Source organism: Thalia democratica, chromosome 7, assembly GCF_965202585.1.
Source record: "Thalia democratica chromosome 7, ktThaDemo2.hap1.1, whole genome shotgun sequence".
NCBI classification, from domain to species: domain Eukaryota; kingdom Metazoa; phylum Chordata; class Thaliacea; order Salpida; family Salpidae; genus Thalia; species Thalia democratica.
In genome coordinates, this window is record NC_139171.1 from 64,577,752 (window position 1) to 64,590,482 (window position 12,731).

Consider the following 12,731-nt stretch of genomic DNA (forward strand, 5'->3'; position numbering starts at 1 on the left):
GACTATCTCAGACCTTGTTGTTGCAAACAATATTAAGTATAATCATACTAGTTATATTAAATTTATATTTTATGTTAAAGTTTACCAAAAACTATCAGTGTTGTTTTGAAAGGTAAAATAATAATCAAAAAATAAATTTATAAACGAAAAAAAGTTAAAACAACTAGTTTTTTTTTTCGCAAATTGAGAGAAAAAAAAATCGAACAAAAAAGAAATCAGTGTAAAGTTTATGAGTAATTGATGAACACTGCGCATTATTTTGAATTTTGTTAATTGTACTGCATCTGTTTTCTTTATTTTACTTGTTGTTAAACAATGTAAAAATATTTTATTAAATAATTGTTACAATGTAAAAATGACATTAATAGGTTTAAGTACTTAATATTTAAATAACGTTTAGTACTAAACGCAATGAGATATTTATTATATCTCAGTTAGTTTACTATCAATACAATACCAGTTTGAGCTTAAACTTGTTTTCAAAATCTAAAGCTTTTATGTATAAACCTCAACTTCTGTAAATTAATTTAGGCTAAAACTTTTAACAAACTTTATAAAGGTTTATACTAAGCATGTTCTCTTTTAGCTAAAACTTTAATTTAGACAAGTATATACACTTTCCAAACAAAACTACTAGCTTGAAATTAAGAATTAGTTCAACACTCAATAAAAAAAATCAATATAACAAGAAAAGCTTAATTTAAGCTCTAAATATGGTAATTCGCTTCAATGAGAATAAAAGAAAAATAGAAAGTTTTCTACAAATTATAACTTAAAACTACTTTTTGCATCTTTTAAAGTAAGTTTATCATGCGCTAAAAGCGTTTTAATTTATATTTTTACTACATAAGAACTCTGATAAACCTCACCACGTAAGTTGTTAGGTGTTTAGAAATAGCATAAACTTTTGTTTTTTATTTTTATGGTAAACTAATATTACTTTAAATGCCTGGATTACTTACTTGAAATTTGTTAAAAAGAAATTTTGCGATACTAACGTTTTAACTATTTGAGACGTCATTTAATTACACACAAAGTAATGCTTTAACCATATAAATAAAAATTAATTACGTGTAAGTAACCATTGTTGACTACGATTTAGGTTTATAGATATGCATTTTAATTAATGGCTTTAAAGCCTTTAATTTTTCGAGGTAATGTTATAAAGTTATTAAAGTCGAAGAGTGTTTTGTATAATGTTAACTATTTACAAACTTCTAATATTTAAACCTTATTAGCATATATATTTTTGACTAAATATCATTTGTTAGAACATTATAATAAAATATGTAGAGATATAATACAAATGTATTTTCTCTTTTTTTAATGAAAAATATGATTTGTATCTAATTAGTACCTTTTTAATCACACGAATAAAGTATGAAAAGTACGTTTAAAAATTTATTATATAAATCTTGAAAGTATTATTAATTTAATAAACTTACTTGTTTTAGAAATTTTAATCTATATTATTAAACTTGAAATTCAGTTTGTAAGTAAAAACAAACTGTTTGTTAAAGTCTTAATTATTTCTAAACAAACTTACAAACTAAATTATACATATAACACAATCAAAAACTAATTAAAAAATGATAATATCAACCTCTTTGTTTGTTTACATATATAAATTAATAGTATGTATTTATAAGCTACTAAAACTAATACAAGTTTTCCCAAGCATGATTAAAAGTAAAACTTGAAAATGTTTTTCTTTAATTAACAACTGTAAACTATTAAAAAAAATCTTTTTAAAACTTATGAAAAGTAATCTTTTTATGTATTTAAGTTTTAAGTCTAAAATAATCATTTCATATGTAAATTATTACTGTTTTGTAATTAAAAAGTAGTCAAAAAAGATTGTTGTATAGAAAACTCACTAACCTTTATTTATTTTACAATATTAGTTTAGGGTAAAAAATATTGTTGTATAAACTTTGAAAGTTCTAAGTAAATAACATAATAAAACCCACGCATGTAGACTTTAGAACTTTTGAAAATCTTTTTCTAACTTTTCTAGTTATTTAGAAATTAGTAATTTTAACATATTAACGTTCTAACTTTTTGTGACGTCATTTAATTTCACACAAACTATTGCTTCAACCAAAACTATTTATCTAAAACCTCAACTTTTTTGGTTTACTATTTGATTGCTTGTATTCGCTTCAATTTAACAGCTTTGTCAATAAGCTTTAAAATATCATATAAAACTTTTGATCAGAAATATAAAATCATCACAGTAAACGGTGTTGTTTTTTTAAAGTAAGTTTCAAACTTTTAAAACTTTCTCATCGAAACGTATTCAGTAGTTTTAGATGAAGAGTTATTAAGTTTGGAAACGGTCACTTTTGCACAGGCGTCACTTTTGCACGAGGTCACTTTTGCACGAAAGTTCATTTTAGCACGATGGGACACTTTTGAACGGCAACTCTTTTGCACAATGGTCACTTTAGCACGAAGTACACTTTTGCACGGCATCATTTTTGCACGCCGGGTAACTTTTTCTTGAGGAGACAATTTTGCACGGCGACTCTTTTGTACGAGCGTCACTTTAGCACAAAGGGACACTTTTGCACGGCGTCATTTTTGCACGAAGGGTCATTTTTGCACAAGGAGACAATTTTGCACGGCGACTCTTTTGCACTAGCGTAACTTTAGCACGAGGGGACACTTTTACACAGCGTCAATTTTGCAGGCAGGGTTATTTTTGCACGAGGGGACACCTTTGGATACAGAGTCACTTGTGCACGGCGACATTGGTAGCATTTTTGCACAATGATACTTTTGCACGCCGTCACATTTTTACGGTGAAGTTTTAGCACAGCGACATTATTTAGCACAGCGACATTTTAGCACAGCGACAAAAACAACTGAAAACTAAATTTTTTTTACAGACACATATCAAAGACAAAATCAAAAGATTAAAAACATTAAACAGTTAAAATTGTTGTAAGAAACCAATAATAAATAAAAGATAAAAAATTTTTTTTTTAAGATTCATAGCAGGGACAAAAATTGAATTTATTTAGAAACTAAGATAAAAAAAAACACTAAAGTATAAGATAAACTATTCAAGTTTATTTTGAATTCTAACTTATTAACCAACAACTATGCCTTTTTATACATTTTTCTTTACTATTACAAGCTTATTGTCCATATGATGGACATAGGAACTTAAACTGAAAGACATATAAAGAACAAAAATGAAATCAAATATTTTATTGATGAAAACAAAAATAAAAACATAATTTATTCTAAAATTTATAGATTTACATAAAAAGCAAAACTTATACTTACTTACGCTTTGAAATAGAACGATCAACATTAAACATTAAAATTCATTGACGAAGAACAAAAATAAAACCCTTATGCCCTAAGGACATTCACAATAGACTGGCCAGATAAATAGTCATTAAACACTTTGAAAAAGGACTCATCATTAATAGAGTAAAAATGCTGCCAACAAAGTTAAACTATAAACTTGGCTAAATCTTAAAATTAGATCAATGGTTGATAAAATTACTTCATAATTTTCAAACAAAAGTTTAATTCAATTCAAACTATTTGACTTTAATCGAAATTCTTTAACTTTTTTGCGAGAAACTAATCAATTTCAAGTTTGTTCCATATTTCAACTGATCGATAAAAAAATGAACAATACCAAGCCTCATTATTAAAATGATGTTTATATGTATTTTTTTTTGCTATTATTTCTCAGTGAATAATTTAGTTATAATGTTCATTTTTTGTATATTAATTGTAGTTTCACCATAAACTAGTTTAAAAAAGGTCAAGTTCAAGTCTCCTGTATTCTAATGATTGAATATTGAGTTTTGTTAGTCTATCAAGGTAAGACATATAAGAAATATTGCAGCATATCTCTTGATACTTTGGATGAACATAAGTTCAAACTTCCAAATGGTTTAGTTTTGAAGTTCTTACTCCCTCATTGGCTTATTTCATGATCATGCAACACTATAGTAATGAAATGATCCAAGTTAAAGTCATGAAAAATGCGCACACTATATTGCTCTTATTATTCTAAAGCAAGAAAAAATAAACTTTCCGTAAAACTAAAAAATAAATATAGAGTAAAATCTAAAATACCTTTACACTTCATTAAATAACTAAATCTTTTATAATTAATTTAACAGTTGTTTGAAATTAAAACAACTTCAAAATATTTCTTTAAACAACTATCTAATGCTAGTTTAAACATCAAGAGAATATAAATAAAAAATCAGTCTCAAGTTTTGTGTTTTAAAGGTTTACTAGATTAAGTTTATATTTTTATTTCAAAGTTAACCAAACTTTGTTTATCTTTATTTAAAGTATTCAAAATTGTTTTAATAAAAAAAAAAAACTGTACTTAAATAGTTTAGTTAAACTAACATTATAAATACGACTAAAGTGAATTGTAGTACGTTGTTATATTGTTCTAGGTAAAACTTTACATAAAAAAAAAAACTATCACATTTTAATTTTCAAAATAATTTGCGTTTAAAAGCGAAGTTCATTTAAGTTGACAAATTTAAAATTTCATATTTAATTAATTTTAAATTTTATTAAATAAAATAAAAGATAGAGGCGTGCAAAAGTGACGTATTCAAAAATATCGCCATGCAAATGTAACGTCGTGCAATAAGTGACGCCGTGCAAAAATAACCCTGCGTGCAAAAGAGTAGCCGTGCAAAAAAATTCCCTTGCGCAAAAGAGTCGCCGTTCAAAAGTGTCCCCTCGTGCAAAAGTGATTCTGCATGCAAAAGTAACACCGTGCTAAAGTGTCCCCTCGTGCTAAAGTGACCCTCGTGCAGAAGAATCGCCGTGCAAAAGTGTCTCCTCGTGCTAAAGTGACCCTCATGCAAAAGAGTCACTGTGCAAAAAAGTCCCCTCGTGCAAAAGTGACACCCACCCTTTAGTTTTAGTAGAAAAGTAGTGTTAAATATTAAAAAATTGTTTTTATAGTTTTATATGCGTAACTTAAAAGTTTTTATTAAATTGTAATAGAGCTTATGAAACTACTTACAGATAATATCTACAACTCTAATCGTAGTTTTCAATAATTTCAAAATATGTTTTGCACAAATGTTTGTTTTCATCAAAGATGAATAGTTCAGTTGTCATTTAGCTGTAGCTTTCAACTGAATTTATTGCCATAATCTTTATAGTTTCAAAAGAAGCTTTTTCAAAACGATAATTTATTTTCAGAATTTAATTTAAAGTGTTCTAGCTGTGATAGTCGCTAAATTTAAGTAATTTTTTATAACTTATTGTTCTGGACATGTCATTAAACTGTAATTCTGGTGTACGATTCTATAACCAAAAGGTTTTTTTGTACACCAAGTCCTTGGATCAATTTTTTTAACGCTTTTTTCGTTTAATAAACAATATATTATTAATTGTAAGTTTTGAGTATTAGTCTTGTTTCTTAGCTCTGCAGTTTTAGTTTTAGTCTTGCTTTATCATCTGTAGAATTTTAGGTTTAGCTATGCCTCAAACTGATTTTATTAGTTACTAATAACTACGGACAAACATTTATCTTAACCACCTCAATTTTCTACGATACGCTTTAGTTTGCAGAGATTTCATATATAATCGTTAATTGACTCGTATAAAAATAAGTTTTTAGAAAAATAAGTTTTTAAGACTCATATTATAGTCTATTATATCTTGTAATATTTACAGAACTTATATTTTATACATTATTTTGAGAATTTTAATAATTAAAAAAAATTAAACATCACAGCTTTTTAATTAAATAGGTGTCATAGTTTTTTATAACTATTATAATTAAAATTTGATTAGTTACTTAATGGTATGTTAAGTTTTAAAAGTTTGAAATAAAAGTTCAATTTTTATAAAAATAAACTCGTTTGAGACTGCTGTGTTATATAATCCTAAAATTCTACATCATAAAAACAATTTAATTTTTTATATAAAAGAAATAAAACAGCTTTTAAATATACACTTTTTTAGTAGTTCTTCTAAAAGTAATCTTTTAAGTTTCGTTTACAAAATTTTAATTTAGATAAATTTTAAAATACAAAATAAGAGTATAATAAATATAGTTTATTCCACCACGTTTATAATTTAAGCTAAAAAGTTTTGTCGAATTTATTTTTTAAATTTACAGCCTAAAAATATTTAGATTTAAAAGAGATGTAATGACTTTGATAAAAAACTAAATAACAACAAATAGCCAAAATAGTATCCATACTTTTATTGAAGTCGTGAAAATTAGAAACGGTAAAAAAAATTCAAAAAAAGGCATAAATTTTGCTTAAGACAACAAAAATCAATATTTATGAATAATTTAGCGAGATGAATCTTTTGTAAAACTGATGTTTTTTAAATTACTAAACTGAACTACTAATATTAGTAAAGAACACTAAATGTTGCGTATAGGTACTTTTAGTTTTTATAAGTTAATAGTTAAGTAAAAGATAGTATTGACCAGTGTCATATAAAAAAAAAAGAAAATTTCTAAAGTTACAGCAAAAGATCATATGTGAGTTAGTGTATACCATTCTATATCGATGAATATACTAAGTACTTTTTATAATTAATACTTTAAGATATTATAATTAGATGTTACAAAAGTTTTCAACATTTAGTGACTATGAAATTTTTTCAAAGCTCACAGAAATATGAGCTTTTTAAAAAGTTTTAGTAAAAGTAGTATGTAAGTAATAAACTATTAACAGTACACGAAATTAATAAAAAGTAATAAATCATTATATTAATAAACCTATAACTGTTTAGTAGGTAGACAAAATAATTAAAAAAATTGATAAAAATAGTCTTAAGCTGGCTTTAATTGTAGCTGAATATAACATAATATTAGTTTTTTTATAACAACATTGTTTACTGTATGTTTTATAGTTTATTTTCATCTTTTTTGTATAAAATCTTAGTTAAAGTACAAAGAATACTTTCCGATTGTCATAAATTATGTAATAAAAAGTAATGAGTTAGCTAACTTTAAAATTGTTATAAAAATTTTAGAATAAACGAAAAGTCCTTTAAAATTAGTGTTAATTTTTATTATTCACACTTTAAAAATAACAAAAATTATAATGCTATTCAAATAGCTTAAAAATATTTCTGGGTTCAGGAACATATGGTATATGCTTCGTGTTAAACAATATACACTTAAATTTATACAGAAAAAATTTTCAGTATCAAGTTTTCTTTTTTTCTCATGTACGCCGCATGTAGCGTTAGAAGACCTGAAAACAATTTATTAATACAAAAAATTTACTGTGCATGATTCTAAAACTTAAAAAAAACTGTTTAGTATACAGATGGTAATCAAGTTTAGAACAAATTTGTAAATTTAGTTTAATTTTCATATTATAAAACGACCTTTAACAAAATTGTCTTTTCTTTCATACTTGAGCAAAAAAAAAATTATAATATTTTTTATTATTCTTTTAACATTTAAAACATGAGTTGAGCAAGTGTTAGCATTATAAATTTTTGATAATATTTAGTTAATTTTAGTTCCTTAAGTTTATGTTTCAAATAATTTTTAGCAGTTTTAACTTACAGAATTTAAAAACTTTTAAAAGTGTATAAACATTTTGTTCAGTTTTGTTATTATATTTTAAAATTATATTTCAAAAATGATCAAACAAAATTATGCTTTTTAAGTATCTTATAACGATTTAGACTAAAAGAAAAATATTAAATTATTTAGTTGCTGATTCACAGCATTGTATAAAATTAAGATTATAATAGCATTTAAAAAAAAAGAAAAGCATTTAAAAAAGATATTAAAAATTATTTTTGATAAAGCTTAAATTCTTGAGTGAAATACTTTATTAACTCGAGAACCAATATTTTTTCGCGTAAGAGTCACACCATTAATCAATAATTATAAATAATTCAGTAGTTTCCCTAATCAAAACTTTTAAAAAGTTATTTCAGTTAACTATCAAGTATTTTTTATTATTTTTATAATGGTAAGGCTGAATTTCTTTTTCACCGGCTTTATTTTTAATAGAAAACCTAAAAAACTTGTATTAAATTTTGTATAAATTAAATCATTAAATCTCAGCAATGTGTAAAAGTAAACAATGAAAAATATTCAAATAAAAATAACTAAAAGTATGTTGCTAACATTAGACTTTCAGATTAAAAGTTTATCGTTTTTATGGTTTTACTGTAAAATAGGTAAATGCATGTTGTTAAAATATCAAGAAAAATTGAATATAAAATAAAATAGTCAGTAAACTAAAAACATATTTGTAATTACTTCTAACGGCTATTATGTATCGTTTAATAAAAACTATTTCTGAAAAAAATTGTTAGTTTGTAAATTAATTATAGTTTACGAACTTTAAAAAAAAAAAACGAACATGTAAATTTTAAAAGACTTCACAATTTTTTTTCAACACAATTATTTCAATTAGAGGTTATCACTAGTAATTTTTTTCTAACCTTAAAAAACAAAATTCTATTTTACATTAATATCTAACTTATTAACTTATATTTTTTCCGACTAGAACTAAATTCAAAAAAAAAAAAAAAAACTGCTCGTTTTAGTTTAAACCTTTTTGATAATGTTTAGATTAAATAGTTTAAGTTTTAAAACATATGTATTTGTTCATGTAGAAAAAGTTTTATACGTGTACCTTTTTTGTTGTAATTTACTAAAACTTAATTAAAAGTTTACCAAATAATAAATTTTTTTATTATTTATTACAAAAATATTTTTTATAAAAACTGTAAAACGTTTAAACTTGACAAAAAACATATAACTTCAAGCATTTTCAAAGCAGCAAAACCATTAGGAGTAAATATTTAAATTTTGTTTTAATAGTAGATTAGAATGTAAATTTGTTTTCACAATAAAAGAAGAACAATTGCAATCAAAACTTTAAGATTAAAAATATGTTTTTAATTTTTATTATTTCTATAGTTCATTTAAAAAAAACGAAGTATTGCTCATCAGTGCTTTAAATAGCTAAAAATCCCTAAAACACTTTTCAAAGTCGTGGAACTATAGATTATTTTAGTAATAGTGTCCTAATTTAATTTTAAAATAAAGTTGTAAGAAAATGTTTTTGTTTATGAAATTTAACTAGTTGTATTTTATGATGTGAGCAACAAGTAATTTATCAGAATTAGCTGTTTAATATTGTAGAAACAAAGTGAATAGTTTTTAGTCCAAAGCTTTAAATAGTCTGTTTCCGGTCACAAAATATTGAGGTTCTATAACTTAACGTTGTTCTAATACTTATTATAATTGAAAATTAATCGAATTTTTTCTAATCTTCATATTGTTCTAGACTTTAAATGAAATAAAAGATTGCAATATTTATACAACTAAATTTATTTGCTTTGTTGATTGAAAAAAAAATACCATTTTTGATTTTGCTCATACTTTTGTAACTTAAACTTTTCTGTGTTTAACAAAAATTAAATTCCATATTTAACCTAGAGTATAAAAACAAATATGTAAAAGTTTGAAAACAATCAAATAAGTTAGACTATTCTATAAATTTAAAACAAAATGTGTTATTAGCTGCTTGTATCCAGTGATAAAAGTATACTTATAATTAAAGTATAAGTCATATTATGCTAAAGTGCTGCTGCGTTTTAATAAATTATTCATAAATACTGATCCATTTATTAGCTAAAGATTTTCTTATACAGTCTAAAAAAACATCTAGTTGTTTAATTTTTACTGCTTATAACTAAAATAAATGTTACACTTTTAACTTTTTTTCTGATTATATTTGTTTTTAATTATATCACTATTGTACAAAAACAATAAATTTTTAGAATAAAATGTTTATTATTAAAATATATTATACATTGAAAGTTTTTAAATAAACTTATGTTATAAAGTTTATTGAAATTTATTTATTACTTTATCATAAACAGTTTACACTTTTACACTACTATTTTACTAAAATATAAACGTGTAATACGTTTTGAAGTTTATAAAATGCTTTGTTTAAATTTAAATATCTAGAACATTATTTGTTTTTTTACAACTAATTTATAATAATTATATGTTTTATAGCAGTTATTTAAACTATTTTAGAATACTACAATTTTTCACAATTACTACATAATAACGTTTTTTCCTAAAAATAAAATTTCCATAAAGAAATGTTTTAGCTTTTTATAATAAACATACTAATAAAATCAGTCTTACAAACGAATTTCAACGAAAATAAAAGAAAGTTCATACCCACAACAACAAAAGTACAAGAATCCATTTTAAAGAAATAAAAAACGTTTGAAATTTGCTGTGCCAAAGTCTCCTAGCTTAATGATTTTAAAAACCTATATAAGGTTTAAAAGTGATAAGTTTTACTAGGTTCACAAGTTTTATTTCATAGTATTTAACAAATATATTCATTGAGCAACAAATTTTTGTCATGAACATACTCAAACTTTGTTTAGATGTAAACTTTTAGAATTTTATAAAGATATAAAAGTATTTTGTTTTATACACTTCCTTGCATTGTTTAAAAAAAACTATGTTTAATAAAAATCACAAGTCTTAATTAGTATAATATTGAATCTAAAAACAATAGGATAGCGTTAAAAAACTTATATAAAAAGTTTAAAACCTTATTTTTGTATACCAGCCCTACTTTAAATAGCACATTCTTAGTTCTATTGTTTTTACTTTTTTTTTATTGATTTACTTTATTTAGTAGTTTACAGCTCCAATTTTACGAAAATGATCTCAAAAATAACCTTATGAATTTTTGTAACACCTTTGTGCCTTTTCAATCCTTTAACAACTTTAAATAATGATTTATTTGATTTTTTTGGTTGCTTTTATAGTAGTGTTAAAGTTTAAACTTGAGATAGGTTTTGAGTACATTAAACCTGTGAAGAAAAAGTAAAAAAAATAAAAAAATATGTGATATCCAAGTAAAACGTACATGATAACAATGGAAAAGTAAGGTTATATAAAAATAACTCAAAACATAAAAGCTTTCAAAAATTAAATCAACTGTTAAACATAAAAAATTGTTTTTCTTTTCTTAATTTTTTCATATATAGGATAAAAAGGGTAGTTAAAAATAGCCTTACGATAGTTAAATAAATTTATTGAACAATAAACAAAATTTTATAAATTTATATTTTACAAAAGCTATCGTTATTACTCAAAACAATTTCAGTTTATCACCAACAATATTTTTAAAATATACTTTTTGGTAAGATATTTTCTGACAATAATTTTTAGTAGTAAAACAGTTTTTTTTTAAACCTAACAAAATTTTCCAGTTAAGAACTAAAACTGTTAAAAAATAAAGATACTTGTTCCAGTTTAAATTTCAGTCAGTAGTGTATATAATCAAAAAGCTTATCAATATAATCCTTATAACTTGTAAATTTACCTACAAGGAGGAGCTGTAAAATTATATATTTCATTTACTTTTGACAATTAGATTAAGTTTAAAACTTTTTTTTGAAAATCTAACAGTTTGTTTTCACTTAAAAGAAATATTTTGCAACATTTGTAAAGTTTTAAACTACAAAGTATACAATTTTTCTTGAATATTTAATTTTATGTTAGCGTATAACCACCATTAAAGGGTTTGAAAAAGTTCATTAGAAGAGTTTTTAGCATATGTAGTATTTTGAAACGTCAGTAAAAACATTTAAATTAAAAAAATGTTTAACTGAACGAATATACCATTAGTTGACTAAATCAATAACTAAAATTATAGCTCTAATTTGTTTCCATGTAATTCTTCTAGTGGTAGTTTCTTTTATATGCAATGTATACTTTTTATACAAAAAGCAATTTTACGATACAAATTCTGTTTACGTTAAAACTAAGATTACAAGTGAAGATATATATCATTTTTAAGCTTATAAAAAGCTTTTGAAAAGTCAGTAAAAACATTTATTTTCTTTAACATTGTTGTAGTACTATTTAAACTATATTAAAGAACTAGTGTTGCTAACTAAAATCAAACTTACAAGCTTCATTAGTTACGAATTAGATAAAGTCTTACATACAATACAGTACAATTTTGATTGTATATTGTTTAATACAAAAAAAATATATTTTACTTTTTTTGAATTCGATTTACTTTTAGTAATAATAGTGTTTTAGACTGTTAGTTTTTTACTTAGTTAATGTTATTGAATTCTGTTCTATGTTCGTTCTAGAATATAAAGATAGTAAAAATGTCAAAGACTAAACAAACATTTTGTTTTGTTAACTAAGCTAAAAAATGTTTTAATAGCTGCTTGTGTGTTATATATGTAAACAAGTAGTAGCAACAGAATTGTATAAATAAATTAACCATAAAAATGTAACGTGCTTATCAATTATTCATAGTATTTACATTTATAAGCAAACGGTTTTCTCTCAAGGATTCTTTCCTGTTTTTTACTGAAAAAAATGTTAAATTTTCAGTTTTTTCTGTTAAAAATTAGTTTTTTTATTATAAAACCTTATTATAAAAAAATTTACAAATAAATAAGCAAACTCTGAGAAAAAACAAAAATAAAGACTTATAAATAAAAGTAACTTAAGCAAAAAAGATAAGGAAACATTTTATATCAATTTTTTTCTACTAGTTTTATACAAATTTTCTAGGAAATTTTTGTTATTATATATTACTTAATATACTAGTATTTACTTAAATTTTTTTTTATTATAAGTAAACATTTGTAAAAAATTGTTTTATATTGATTTGTTCAAACTAAAATAACTAGAAAATGATGTTATTAGTTTCAATTACTTTATA